The 14761-nt window shown below is 35.0% G+C and overlaps 1 protein-coding gene across 5 annotated transcripts in view; it reads right to left on the minus strand.

The window, feature by feature from the left end:
- Positions 1 to 14761, minus strand: part of SNTG1 (syntrophin gamma 1) — a 345421-nt gene that overhangs the window by 231704 nt on the left and 98956 nt on the right. The window lies entirely within an intron of this gene.

Genomic DNA, 14761 nt, shown 5'->3' on the forward strand with positions numbered 1-14761 from the left:
TGCCTGCACCTCTCATTTTCTTATGCTTCTCATACTCTGCAGCTGTTGATAGCTCTCATTTTCTTCCTTCACTGGTTTTTAACAGTTCAGTAAGCATAAATTCTGCAGCTTGTTAATCCTGGGATTCATTTTCCTCCAACTCACTGTCTTGTTATAGTGTTATATCTTTACTTGGCTCCTGTCTTGCAATCTGAATTTCTTCCAAGGCTGCTGCCTTATGAAAATTTTTAGGTTTGTGTATTCTTTTCAGTTGGGCAGCTGCTGGAGAGCGGCAGCCATTGTCCTCCAAGCATTTTCTAGCTTATGCACTCGAGGTTCTTTTGCTCAGTCCAGTCACCTCAGGAGCTTAGCAAAAGCCCAAAAGCTGTGAGTTTTCAAGGAGATTTTAGGTGAAAATTTTAGTACATAAAAAGAAACTTCTGCTAAAGACATAAGAGGCACATCAAAAGGAATGAACTAAGTGGGAAATGCAGACAAAGACAGCAGCATTAAGGATATAAAGCGGAACAAAGCATGAGACCCCAGAGGAACAGGGAAGGACCAAGATGTCAATAGAATGATTTTCTGCTTAAATAGCTCAGAAAGGATTCTATAATCTTTGCTTCAGAACACTTTAACCTCAATGGTCTCAATTATTTCATTGATTCAAAGGAAACCATATTATCTTGTAATATGATATTTAGTTTGCAGTTTTCTGTATCAGAGTATGTGGAAAGAATCAGTTATTAGGCATTGGCAATAGTCTTTTCTAAGAGTAAAAATTAATTTTTACCTCAGGATAACTGTCATCTACTTGATTGGCATCATCAGTTGATTAAAAAAAGAAAAAGCAACAACTTTTTACTTTTTTCTCTATTCTTGTACCCCAAAAGGTCACCTTTTATTTTCATTCTTCTCTACATCCCACATGCCTACAGACATCAACTACTTCAATGTATACAATTCTTTCATAGACAGAAAAGAAGTGCAAAGTCCAAGTACTTAAACAAGTCCTTTCTAATCTGAGTTAAAAAAACCCACCCAACCACAAGAAACAAAAACCAAAGCAAACAAGACCAAACCACTCAACCAAACAAATAAGAAACCCACAAAGCAAAACTCAACAAAGAAAAAAAAAACAAAAACAAAAACAAAAAAACAACCCATAAGTAAAACACTGTATAAGCACAACATTAAGATTCCATGTCTGACAAGCAATCACTTACTAGACTAGCCCTTTTGTCCATCTGAGCTCTATTATCACACAGCTTTCTAGTTTATTGTTTTGATTTATTTTGTTCATCTTTCCTAAGACTGAAGATGAATGGCATGGAAATAAGTATAACCATAGGGTCTTCCCACACTGACCAGTGCAGGAATGGCCTTTTTAGCTGATCACACACATCTTCCAGAACAACACAGCAAATGCTCACGTTGGCATAAAGACAAGGTCTAACAGCACTGAACACTTTAGTTTCTTATAGTCTGCTCTTGGGATGTTGAAAAAATCATTATGACTAAACTTGCAACAAAACTTATGAATTTGTCACAAAATGTGTGGTTGTGATTTTCTTAGTATAGACAAATCTCTGAACGATTTGTGCAACCCAAATTATAGGCATGATATTTATTCCTCTGCCTTGGCCACTATGTCCTAACAGTTTTATATATAACCACTTCTCACACATTTTTTTCCTGCCTTGAGAAGGGAGACAGATACAGATTTTAAGCCTTTAGTTTATGAGATGCATTATAGCAGGGCAGAAACATAATGGACATGGAGTGGTTTATGTTTTCACTTTCTACAAAGCACCTTACTAACGTTCTTCCTCCTTATACTCTACTAACATAAGGCTTCCTGAAATGAGATCTATAAAACCTCCCAATAGTGTAAAAGAAATATGTCATCTTTCTTTGTTACCAATAATAATAATAGTATGCTTATTTTGACCTTTATCTGTACACTTTTACCCTTAATAACATTGTTCATTATCTGAATGCTCCCATTTCAGCCTTTGGCTTTTGCAGTATTCTCCATCAGATATTTCTGTTCACTTCCAACAGCTTTTCCTTTCACTCAAATTGTAATGCTTTAATTTGACCCATTTGCCTCGCAACTAATCTTCCTGAACTTTGCTTCTCTGCTGTGATTATGGTTCCCATTCTCCTTCTATCTTCTAACAATTAACTTTAATTAAATTAATCAGAATCTGAAACTGAAAAATACAGTAGTCAGTGTTGTAGGATACTTGAGAGGAAAATGTGAATTCTTGATTTGCTTCATAGTCATCTGCTGGTCTTTTAGTTTGTTTTTTTTTTAAATAAAACCATGGCTTGTAGTATTTCTCCTTAAAAACTTGTCTCTATCAGAACCGTAGATAATCACAACTAAAGTAAACCTACTACTATATACAAAATAAAACCAATAGAAATTAGAAGACTAGTCCTGCAGTCATTTATGGGTGAAAATTTTCAAAGCTGGAGAGGAGTTAACAAACCTTTGCCTTTGCTGGAAACAACAGCAATTTGCTGGTGGAGGTGATTGGGAACTACTAAGGAAATATATTGAGTATTGAGCATAGCAAAACTTTACCATGTTTAATATTTAACAAGTAGAATGATGGTGGAATAGTCAAGTATTTTACATTTTAGTGATTAAAGTGTCTCACAGTTATTTTAAAAGACATGCTTTCAAACTTAAACTCTCCATTTTCTGTATCAAATGCACTTAAGAAGGCACATTGGCAGTATTCTGTTTTCTCATATGACTATTTTATAGTACTCCTTTTGTGATTTTTCTACATCTGGATTTATGATTTTTATTTTCCCCTATAATTAATACTCCTTTTCATAAAACTTAATTAATATGGTTAGAAAATGTCTTAATATTCTACTAAATATTGCACAGTATTAACCCATTTATATAATAATCCTTGGACAAAAAGAAAATAAATCAATGTCAATTTAATACCGTAATTGAATAATATATGATTGGGGCATGACTTATCAAACTATGACTCACATGAAGACTGAAAGAAGCTCAAAAACTGAGAGGAACAGCTAAGAACACCCCATGGTTTGACTTGGAAAGCAACACTGCGTGCCTAAATGTGAGAAGTCTGACAGGAAAGACAGCTCCTACGGTGGGTGGTGCTGTAAAAATCATCCTTAAGGACTGATAACAGAACAGAAAAGAAGCCAGAAGATGTATAGCATGTATTTTCTATTAATTTTTACAACTACCTCAGGTCATAAACATGAAAACCTTTAAAATTAAAAGCTACAGGAAACAATTATAAACAAGGAAAAAGCACAAATGAACAGCAAAAAACCTGTAGCTTACAGCAAGTTGACAGTCTTAGGACCAGTCTTATATGGAAAAGATACCAAGGGGCTTTTCTATAATGATGAGAAATAGAAGAAAAACACTTTCCTAGAAAAAAGACAGTATACAATGCTATGCTGGAGTGAAAGACTCAACAGACCTCCATTTTTCTAAATTAATCCTTCAACTCATGGATATAATTTCAGGCTTTCCGGATAGAAACTCAGCCAACAGACTTCCATTAATAGCCAAACCTCTTTCAGATCCTGGAGAAGCAGCACTACAGACACGACTGACATTCAAAATTTAGAACACTGTCTACAGCCATAATTAACTGCAAAAGTTGGATGATGTCCAGAGCTGCAGCCCTTAGTTTAAAAGTCTGCCTATAACAGAAGGATCTGTATTAAATCCAAGTTAACCCAGAATACAATTTTAATGCAGAGCATTCTGCACTCATTTTAAAACAGAGAATACTGCAGACAGAAAATGCAGTAGGGTTTTTTGGATATCCCTTGGGTTTTTTATCATTGAAAATTTCAGCCACAAAAAATGTCATTCTAAGTGAAATTAAGAAAATTATTTCCCTGATGCTAAAAACACTTTCTTAGAAATTGAGATCATGTATCATAATATCCAGGAACATGGGAAATCAAGTAGTAAATTGGCTTTTACATCAGAACTACTTCTTTAGGCATTTCCATAGAAAATGGACCAAATAAGGTATGGTCCATGCCTTCAATTTATTTTAGGAGAAATACATAGCACAGAGACTCGTAAGAATTCAACTTAGAATCACGGATTCATAGGTTCGAAAAGACCTCTAAATTCATCAAGTCCAACCATAAACCTAACACTGCCAAGTCCACCACTAAACCACATCCCCAAGTGCCACATTTACACGTATTTTAAACACCTCCACAGATGGTGACTCACTCACTTCCCTGGGCAGCCTGTTCCAATGCTTGGCAACCCTTTCAGTGAAGAGTTTTTCCCAATATCTAATCTTAACTTCCTCTGGTGCAACTTGAGAACATTTCCTCTTGTCTTGTCACTTGTTACCTGGGAGAAGAGACTGACCTCCTTGGATACAACCTCCTTTCAGGTAGTTGTAGGGAGTGATAATGTCCCCTCTGAGCTTCCTTTTCTTCAGGCTAAACAATCCCATCTCCCTCAGCTGCTCCTTGTAACACTTGTGCTTCAGACTCTTCACCAGCTTCATTGCTCTTCTAATCTTTGAAGCTTTCAGCTTTATGTTGAATGGTAACTTCATTACAGGTTTTCCATGTTGCTATGCTTTCTAGTACCTGAGAAGGGCATCCTATACTTATGGAATTTGTTAGATTTGTCTCTAGAATTATTTCTTAAGACTTCTTGATCCATTATAGGATCAGTGCTACAGGGAGGAAGGGAGGGAGTGGGAGAGAAAGAGAATACAGAGATTTAAATGCTCTTCCTTCTTATATTTATTCTGATGTTGCCCAAAGTGCTTGGATGAAAAGATATGATCCAGACAGGCGATGACAGGAAAAGATGGAACAAAACAGCAGCAAAGAATAGACAAAAAAAAATCTGTGACCAATTGAGGATGTGCCTCGACAGGCTTAAAATCAACCAGTGTTCAGTCTTCATGGTTCTGTGCTATCTAGAAAAAAGTTGAAATAACAATTGAAAAATTATTCCTCTGTTCCTGACCAGAGCCAAGCCTCTATCAAATAAAGAACGCTTCTACCTCTTCCGCTCATACTACTTACTTCGGCCAGTGCGTTGTTCTGTGAAATATTTGACATATCTAAATGAAAATATTTAAATTAAACTGGGGATAGAAACATTTGATTCAATTTGTAATTATTTTAGCTCTTAGAAGAAAAAAAAAACACACTTAAACCAAAACATGCTAGAAATAAAGCACATTAAATGCACACTAAACAAACAATCAAACACGTAAAAAGCACATAAATTACTACTGCAGTTAAGTACTTCTAAGTTTTCCTGTTCAAAATAACTATGACACACTGACGCTATATGAAAAGGATATGTTGCATTACTACACTTTGTGTCAGATTTAATGAGACACTTTGGTTGTCAATAGATCATCCTGCAAGAAACTTTATGGATTAGAAACTGCATTAAGTTTGCACAGAGAATCTTACTGTTACCATTTCTTAACTTTTCAGGCCCTGGCTTTCTTATTAATATTTTAAACATATTTCTATTTCACATTATCTACATATCTAATTATTCAAACAAAAAAAGACATATTATAGAACATATTATTTAACTTATTAAACTACAGTTATTAAACTGTAATTCAGAAAAAGAAATAATCTGTTCAAAAGAATACTCCTCAACAAAAGAAACCTGTCAGAAGAGAGATTTGTAATCAGAATTGAAATCCTTGAGGTCATAAAACACTATCCAAAGTTAGGAATTAAATGCTTCAAAATGCAAGCTAGGTGCATAAGTATTTACAAAAAAGGGGAAAATGCACCTTTAGAGAAAATCATGGGTGTATCAAACATAAGGATTCCTTGTTCTTGTGGATTTTCTGCTCCTTTGAAAAGCATTTCTGCATACAAGATGCATCCAGAACTACCACCGTCATTCAATTACTTTTTCTATAAAGATCTTTAATTGTGCATTCATAAGATTATTGGTTTCTTTCTCAGCCCATTAGTGTATCTCTGATATTTTTTTTTGTAATTAGAATAATTCAAAGGACAGTATATTAGCCAGGTAAGCAACTCATGCAGAGCCCAGACTTCTGCTGCACATCAGTATACTAGTTTTCTGTAACTTCAGGAGTGCTTGATTATGATTCTCAACAGATTCAATCAGAAGGGTTCTGAAGAGATTTTCATTTCAATTATGCATGCCTCATTATCATACCTTTAGTGGAGCGGAAAGTACATTACAAGGTGAGAGCCAAAACCGATGAGATGAAAAGCGCGAAGCATAAGTATCTTAGAAGGATTTCTAAATTTGTCTGAAATAATATTAATTTGTAATAATATTAATCATCCTTTCTACAACACTGCATTTTTACATGGCACTTTACAATCAGCTCTTCAGAGCACCTTTCACAGGATCACATATGGCATATAGCTTCAGTAAAGAAAACACAGTTATCACTGGGAAGACAAACAAATTACAAGGTATTCTGTGATTCAGTGGGGTTTAAAGAGACATGTTTTTCTGAGGTTGAAAATAGGTACTCAAAAAACAGTAAAGCCCTTGGCCAAGAGGAGATGGGGCACTATTATGAAATGCAGAATGGATGGAGACCAAACTTTAGGCTAACGGAGCTAAAACAAGAGTGAGGCAACATATAATTAGAAGATATTTGGAGCGTGACACTGAGGTCCACAGATCAGAAAGTATTGTTTGAAAGGAACAGAGAAGAAAATTGCTTCTGAAGGTAAAAGACAGAACACAAAAAGATTTAAAGAGAGAAAAGGTATGGTTAGGACATGACTTTCAGTAACAGCATTTTTGTTAGACTGGCACACTGAAATTCTCAGAATGGGTAGGTCAGCAGAGAAGAAAGGATGGATAGGTATGAAGAGACTAACTGAAACAGTATTTGGGGAAAAAAAAAGGAAGACTACAACCAAGAAAGAAGCATAAAGTTGATAAGCTCAGGAAAGGAGAAACTGGATGAGGAATGTGAGTGATGCCCTATGACAAACATGCTTGAGACAGCAGGAAATGTATAAAGAAATAACAGACAAAACTATATTTAACACTAAAACTGCTTTTTACAGAGCAAAATACAGGGAGGCCCGATTGCAGTATCTAAGAACAGGGATGATGGAGGAACAGTATGGACACCACTTATTTACACCAAAAAAAAAAAAAAAAGGCAAAGATTAAAGGATTGTGAAGATAAAAAGTATGGGTAACAACAAAGAGATTAAATTAAAGGCTAGGGGAGGTAATAAAAGGCAGAGGATGAGGAAAGAATCCTTCTGAGAATCAAATTTAAACTGCAACATTTTAAAAGATTATTCACCGCATTTACGTGAAGAAACCACTGGATGGATGGGGCTTAGACAAATCTAAGTGTTCCTATCCATGGAAGACAGATTGGAACTAGATAATCTTTAAAGGTTCCTTCCAACCCACACCATTCTGTGGCTCTATCATTCTACCCCTAAGCTCTAAAACACTGCTAACAAACCTGATCTATCATCAGTAAATTGGTGCGCTGTTGAATAAGAGCCAAACATTAATTTAGTGGGAGAGTAAAGATAGCAGAATACACATTAAAAAAGCAGTAAAAGGAAGTGCTGCAGAGATCTTTCCTCTGCTGCACAAAGGAGAATAATTGAGAACTCTAATGCAGTATAATGCATTTGAAAAAAGGGAACTGTACAAGCTAAGCACAATGGCACACATCCACCTCTAACCTCTGTTACACGCATTAGAATATCTTCAACAGACTTAAGCATTGGTCTGTAGCTTTCTGAATTCTTCTCCTGAACAAATGATTGACCTTAAAGTATCTAGACATAGCAGATATTTTAAAATTGATCATATTAATGAATCATTTTAAGCCTATGGGCTATCAAAGACACTCGGATGTCACAGTTTTATAGGAGTCATGATGAATCAGAACATGCACTTAGCTCCCTCATTAAAATTAATATAGTATTATGATAACACAACTATAGAATAAGTAAGTTACTTCCACTAATAGGAAAGGGCATAAAGACTGCAGGGAAAATGGAAGGTGTTTGAAGAGCTTGTTTGCATGACAGGAAACTGTTCTCCCCTCTGTCAAAGCATGAGCAACAAAGGAAAGGCTTGTGTACCTAATTATTTGCTACATTTCTATCAAAACAAAACCTTCTATTTACCTCACTCTGTGTACTCACAGTAAAAGCATACTGAAAAAACACTAACAAAACAATAGAATAAAAAAAAAATGCAATAAAATAAATCAAACCTTTAGGAATAGATGCACACGGAACAAATAACATTACTTGTGCCTATTTAGAAGAAATTACATCAGTTCTCAAACATAACATTCAGTTTAAAAATTATAGGGAAAAAAGTAACGAATTTTCAAAAATCAGTGAAATTTGTACTTATTTAGGTGGGAATTTCAGCAATTTGCAATGGCAAGCAAATTTGACACAAAATTGTCAAAATTCACTTTTGACTCGGCAGTGAACATAATTCAGTTAATAGTTGTTAAATCTTTTTCATGGGATTCTTTATTCCAAATACTCCATTGTGTACAGTGACACTATATTTGTGTTAGAAAAAAAGAAGTGTCTAAATAAGTCCTCAGCAGCAACCAAAATGGATTTCGTTATAAAGAAGTGAAAAGTTAGTGACTCTCTTAATTACCATTGACAGTTTAGCAAGAACAAATATAGAATCCAATTTGCTTATGTGTTCATCCATCTTTTTAAAACAGTTCTGTTCAGTCTCAATGGTGTAATGGTGGATATATTTACTATGTAAAATTATTTAGAGCAGTGGAATTTAAAAAGGGCAAAATGCTCTTCACATGGTCAGAAAGCAATTACACGACATTAAAAAACGAAGTGAATTTTTTCTTATTCCTCTATCATAACAACATACTCTGGATTCAACAATAACCCTCAGTTAAAACTATGACAGCATTTCAGGATTCATGGTCTTTATAACTGCTATAACTGCAAGACATGGAACTAATTTCATATGTGTGAATTTCAATATAGTTGCCCCAGTCTTGAAAATAAGCATTCTCAAAATTTTACCAATATGTAGTCAGCATTTTATCTACATTTACAAAATAATTTAAAAAAAAATAAGGAAAAAAGCACTTGGTAGAAAGTCTAGGCAATAAATTACATTTAGACCAAGAAAATATGTCCTTATAATACTTCAGAAGTTTTATGTTTCTCATGAAGATAAGTTCCCCCAAATCTTTCTAAAATACTAAAAAGTCTCTCCAGTGAGGTGTTTAACAAATCAGGGGTTTAATGTCATGGTTTAATATGGTTTATTATTATAAACAAATAAATTGTGAATGTAAGCTACACTGAGGTTCAGACTTTTCATTTTTAATAAATGAAAGTAATGAAACCTTGACAGAGCTCTCTATGTGGTGAAATTTGAGATCTAGTATATTATTTTTTTCTCAACAAATCAGTTGGGTTTTATACCATTTGTATCATTTCAGTACAAGCCCAGAACCCATCTTTTCGGTTAAGCTTCTGGACTATTAAGCTCCACTGCATGTCTTATGTTATTCATATTTACACAAAATCCAATTTTACTTATGATAAGTACCCTGCTTCCTTCTATGGACCTTTAAGATGTCTAAACATTTCTCCTTATGTACAAATAGCAAACTAGCAGAGAACAAACAGTGTACAGCCCACATTGGTCACACACCAAAAGGTTTTTCAAATTTCATCTTCAAAGCTCTTTTTTTCTCCTGTGCCATTTATGTCTATATCTTTCTGCAGTTTGGACTGGGTCATTCTTTCAATTCTGAAAGAATACATACCTATTTCACAGGAAGGATAAATAAGCAATGAAATGCACCACAAATCAAGGCAGAACACAAGGTACATGCTGTTCATGTCCTACTAGCCAGAAAACCTCTCCATGATGTAAACTTCAAGATCTTAATCGTATAAACAAAGAAAAAGCATGATCATTTTGAAGACCTCAGGGGAATCTTAGTGCTAACTCACAACCTGTTTTCAGCCAGAGTAGTCTTAGATGTGATTTACAATACCATTAAGCAAATAATTACCAAATGCTTTGACCTGTAAAATTTTTTCAAAGACAGCATCCTCAGATGCTGAAACTACTCACGCTAAAGAGGAGTTCCGAGAGACAGAGATGTCCAGAATCTGAACTACCTTCAGGTTCTTGGGATCCAAAGATGCTTGAATAAAAGAAAATTCTGACTCTTCATAACATAAAATTATGCTACTCCCATTGTATTTCACTTCTGGCCCAGAAGATAAGAACTTGCCCTATAAGATTTTTACATACACATATGAACCAATCACTTTTTTATGCATTTAACACTTGTGTAAGGAAAGGGCTGGGAGGAGAAAAACAGGTATCTAGTTTTCATATCCTTTCCATGCACAATTTCTACCTTTGATTTTCTTATTCTGTTTCTTAATCTTAATTTCTTAATGCTGTGAGCACCAGCACACCCAAATGTGAAAAGCAAGAAAATCCAAAGAAAAACAAGGGCAATTTCAGTGGGGTTTTTGTTTGATTGTTGTTGTTTTGGGTTTTTTGGTTTGGTTTGGGTTTTTTTGGTGTTTTTTTTACTTTAGAGATGCCTGGATGATCAAGGCCATTAAGCAGTCAAAGAAACACAGCATTGTGAAATCACAAAGTGTGTTTGTTGGGTTATGAAAGGAAGTATAGAAATATAGAAGAGAAAAGAGACATTTAGGAAATGAACACATAGCAGTATATAAACTAAGGTTATATTCAGGGATTTACCTATGTCTGCCTTCATTAATACAACTACTATTAACAAAACTGCTATATAAAGTTACGAGGAAGTCCACTAAAATAAAAATTCTGCTGATGAAATGCATTAAAAATGAACTGTCCCTTCCTTACTTTTAAAGGAGTACTTGTGTTGAGGTGTCACAAATTGTAATGAAGTACAGGTGATAAAACTTAACATCACATTCAGAAAATTTCTGAGGATAATGAGAATTCTTAGTAAACAACTTCAGGTAGTTACAGATATAGAAAATGTTGGGGTTTTATATAATTTTAAATTAAAAATTATAAAATGTGCTACTCTTTTCATATTTCTGAAACAGCACTGAGGAAATTGATTATGTGTACATGCAAACCTCTCTTTGTATCCATTGCATATTTTATAAATAGACAAAATAATGACATGCTTGAAAGTCACTACTGAGAGAAGGTAAGGTAAGGAGAGTGATATTTAGACTTTTTGGACAATATGGAACTCCACATCATAATATACACAGTAAATTCAACCAAAGATTTTAGGCAAAGCTTCGAATCAAACAATATAGAGATTGCAGAATCAGCCACATACCCATTTATTGATTTGTTGGCAGGTGGACCCAAGAAAGGCCAAATACCTGCCCACCAGCACTACTCTATGCAACAAAGAGAATCATTGAATAATGATCCATCTACAGAGCTTCTATATAGGTCCATTCCCCACTCACAAACTATGAAGTGAACAGAAGAGAGGCAAGTTTCCAAATATTTATGTGAAATTTGTGAACGTGTTAGTGATGAAAAACAGTTGTTTTCAAAATCCAAAGGTATAAGTATTTATTTTTTTATTTATTTTTTTTATTTTATTAGAAGATATTAAATGACACAGCATACTGTACACTCAAAAAATAGCATATTTTTCTGCTAAACACTGTAATACTTATTATTCTATGGGTATTCCCTTAAAGTAGGAGTAAAAAATCAGTTCTCGATTTTAAATACAAATGTCAGTTCCCATGAGAAAATGGCTCAAACCTTTTTGTTGTCTGCATCTATTACTTGAAATGTTAATAAAAAGACAAGTGTTGCAAGCTCTCATCAGCTTACCTGACTTCCTCATGAACAGGAGCCAATAGTTGTTCTACATATAATGTATACATCAATAGCCATACTCAAGTAGTGTCTTGCAAGTCCCTCTTCTGACTTCCCCAGACCTTTCCCAATCCTTTGCCTATTTTTTTTTTCCAACAGATCCTGAACTTAATCCAGTCTTCTAGGTTTTACTCCAAGGACTATTAATTGATCTAAGTAACTTGGCCTCTGTCAGGTCTTGCAGTAGGTAACTGCTGAAGGTAAATGTATGGAAACAGAGCCTTGAACACATGCACCATTTACTGCTGAACACAGTGCACACAGTCTCTGCTAAGAGAAAACAACAAGCAGAACATTTATCTATGTACTGACAATCCCCAGCTGTCTCCCACAAGTGAAGCACTGCACAGCCTTGTTCATTGTTGTAGGAAACATACAGAGACATCTACCATTTTTGGACCTTCATCCCCCATTTTGCCAGTAACCTGTTTTCCATGCTCTGAATATCTCAAGCTCCAGCCACTGCAAACAAAACCTGCCAATTCTAACAGTGTCTATGCATAAAATCTTCTAATAATGACCTCTTTTCCAGTGTTACCTTGAGAAGAAAAACTTAATGCTTTCTTAAATCTTAGACTTCTTTTGGCTAAACAGTAAAATTGAGTGATACCTAATGCATAATCTGAGCAAGAAATAAGATATACATTCTCCCAACTTGTAATAAATGTTATACACAGCACTTTTGAACTTTACAGTTCCTAGGTCTTAACAGCTTGTGGGATAGGGAGAGGCAAAAAAATTATTAGACTAGCAAGCTGTTGTGGGTTAACCCTGGTGAGCAGCTAACCACCACACAGCTATTTGCTCACTCCCACCCACAGTGGGATGAAGGAAGAGGAAAGGAAGAGTAAAAGCAAGAAAATCTGGGGATTGAGATAAAAATTGTTTAATAAGTGAAGCCGAAGTTTAAGAAGAGAGAAAGAAAACAAAGTGATGCAAAGTGATGCAAAGCCAATCACCACTTCTCATGGGCAGACTGATAGCCTGTCAATTCCTAAGCAAGGATGAACTAAACTCCTTTTTTTCTCTTGCTGAGCATGACTCTATATAGCATAGAATTCACTGGTTATTTTGGGTCATCTGACTGATGGTGTGCTCTCCCAATGTCTTGCCCAGCCTGTCTATTCACTGTGGGGACAGAGTGAAAAAGAGAGAAGGTGCTGATGGTGTTCTGCAATAGCCAAAACATCAGTGTCTTATCAGTAACATTTTGGTCACAAATCTAAAACACAACTCCATACCAACTGCTGCAAAGAAAATTAACTCTATCCCAACCAGGCATGGTACACAAGAGATTTCTAAGAAAATATACCCAGAGATGGACGGAGAAAATGATATCTTGTGTCTCTGCACTCATCCCACTGCGTTCAACTTCACAGCAGAACAAGTTCCCAATATATGAACATTTTTGTTTATGAGTAACACTTTTTATTTCCCAGTTTGATTTGTGATATTCTGTTATGAATTATATTGGTTTCATAAAAAAGACATGACTTTCCTTAATACATTTATTGGTCCTTTAATGTTAGGTCTGAAATCTGAGTTTGATTTAACCAGAATACTTTTATCTAAATGTTCCAGGGCAAGAGGTCTTCATGCACACCAACTCAAACTCTCCTCATAGAATGTAGTCTTCCTCACAGTGAAGATACTGCACTTTAAAAAGTCTTCTTATGTTCATTAACTTTCACAAACAATATTTAAGTATCCATTTTGGTCAGTAACTGTAATCTCAAAAGAGTATTAGTTTCCTGCCATCCTGTACCTAGGGCCATGTGAACACAAGGCAACTCTACCTACACATGTCCAGTCCACTTATCAGCACTCTATTACCAAGTCAGGAGAAACAAGATTTTACCTTTGGTATTTCAGAAGAGGTTGCTAGATAATTGTTACAGAATTTTAAGTCCTACTACTAATTTAAATCTACTTTAAACAAAAATTAACAGGTAGGTAGCTATAGAATATGTGGGATATCAGAAAATTCCAAGATGTACAAATAAAGGAAGACAGTGTATAAGAGGTGTCATTTTTAAAGTTTAAGCAGGAAAGGAAGCATGCACTGACTTTCCACTTGGATCCATATGGCCATCTAGAAGAATTCAAACTAGATACAAGACCTGTAGAGTCCAATTTAATTTCATAAAGCAATTTTTCAAACAACTATATGCCAATTACAATATACAATATGGAAATAGGGTGCTGAATCCTTCATTGTAGCAGCTACATATTAATTTGTCTGTCAAATCAGTTGCTAGTTGAAGTGTGTCAACTGTGTTTGGATCAAGTCCAATTTTCTAATCCTCTGGGCAGTTTTCACAGAGATTCCATATTTCAAAAAGAACCTCACACAACATATATTTTCTTCTGTCTTCCCATATGTGCAAGATAACTCTGGTCTAGTGCCCAAGGTTAACATGCTTCTGTCATGAACTGGTAGCACAAATAATGAATTCTTCTCGATCTACAGAGACAAAACCCACCTGATTTACTCTTGTGAGCATAAATTCCCTTGTTCAGCAAGACACTCATTAAGGGAAAGAGGAAAAAAAAGTATTATTTTAAAGGTTTGTTTTACACTATTTTTAATGATTTTACAAGGCTAGCATCAATGCCTTTGTATCAATTAAAGTAGAAACTAATAAAATCAGGTTAATACATATCTACAGTAAGTATAGCATAAAGATACATTACCAACGATAAGGACTCTGTGCATGGCTAACTAGTTGAGTGCAAATCACCATTTCTGGCAGTATTTCAGATTTCATTGCCGAAATGGGATGACCATAGCTGACTCATAAGGCTAAACATGTAGTATGGTTATTCTAGCTGTCACTTTTTTCCTTTGGG

Source organism: Pipra filicauda, unplaced genomic scaffold, assembly GCF_003945595.2.
Source record: "Pipra filicauda isolate LSUMZ 115617 unplaced genomic scaffold, ASM394559v2 scaffold332_size803855_pilon, whole genome shotgun sequence".
NCBI lineage: Eukaryota > Metazoa > Chordata > Aves > Passeriformes > Pipridae > Pipra > Pipra filicauda.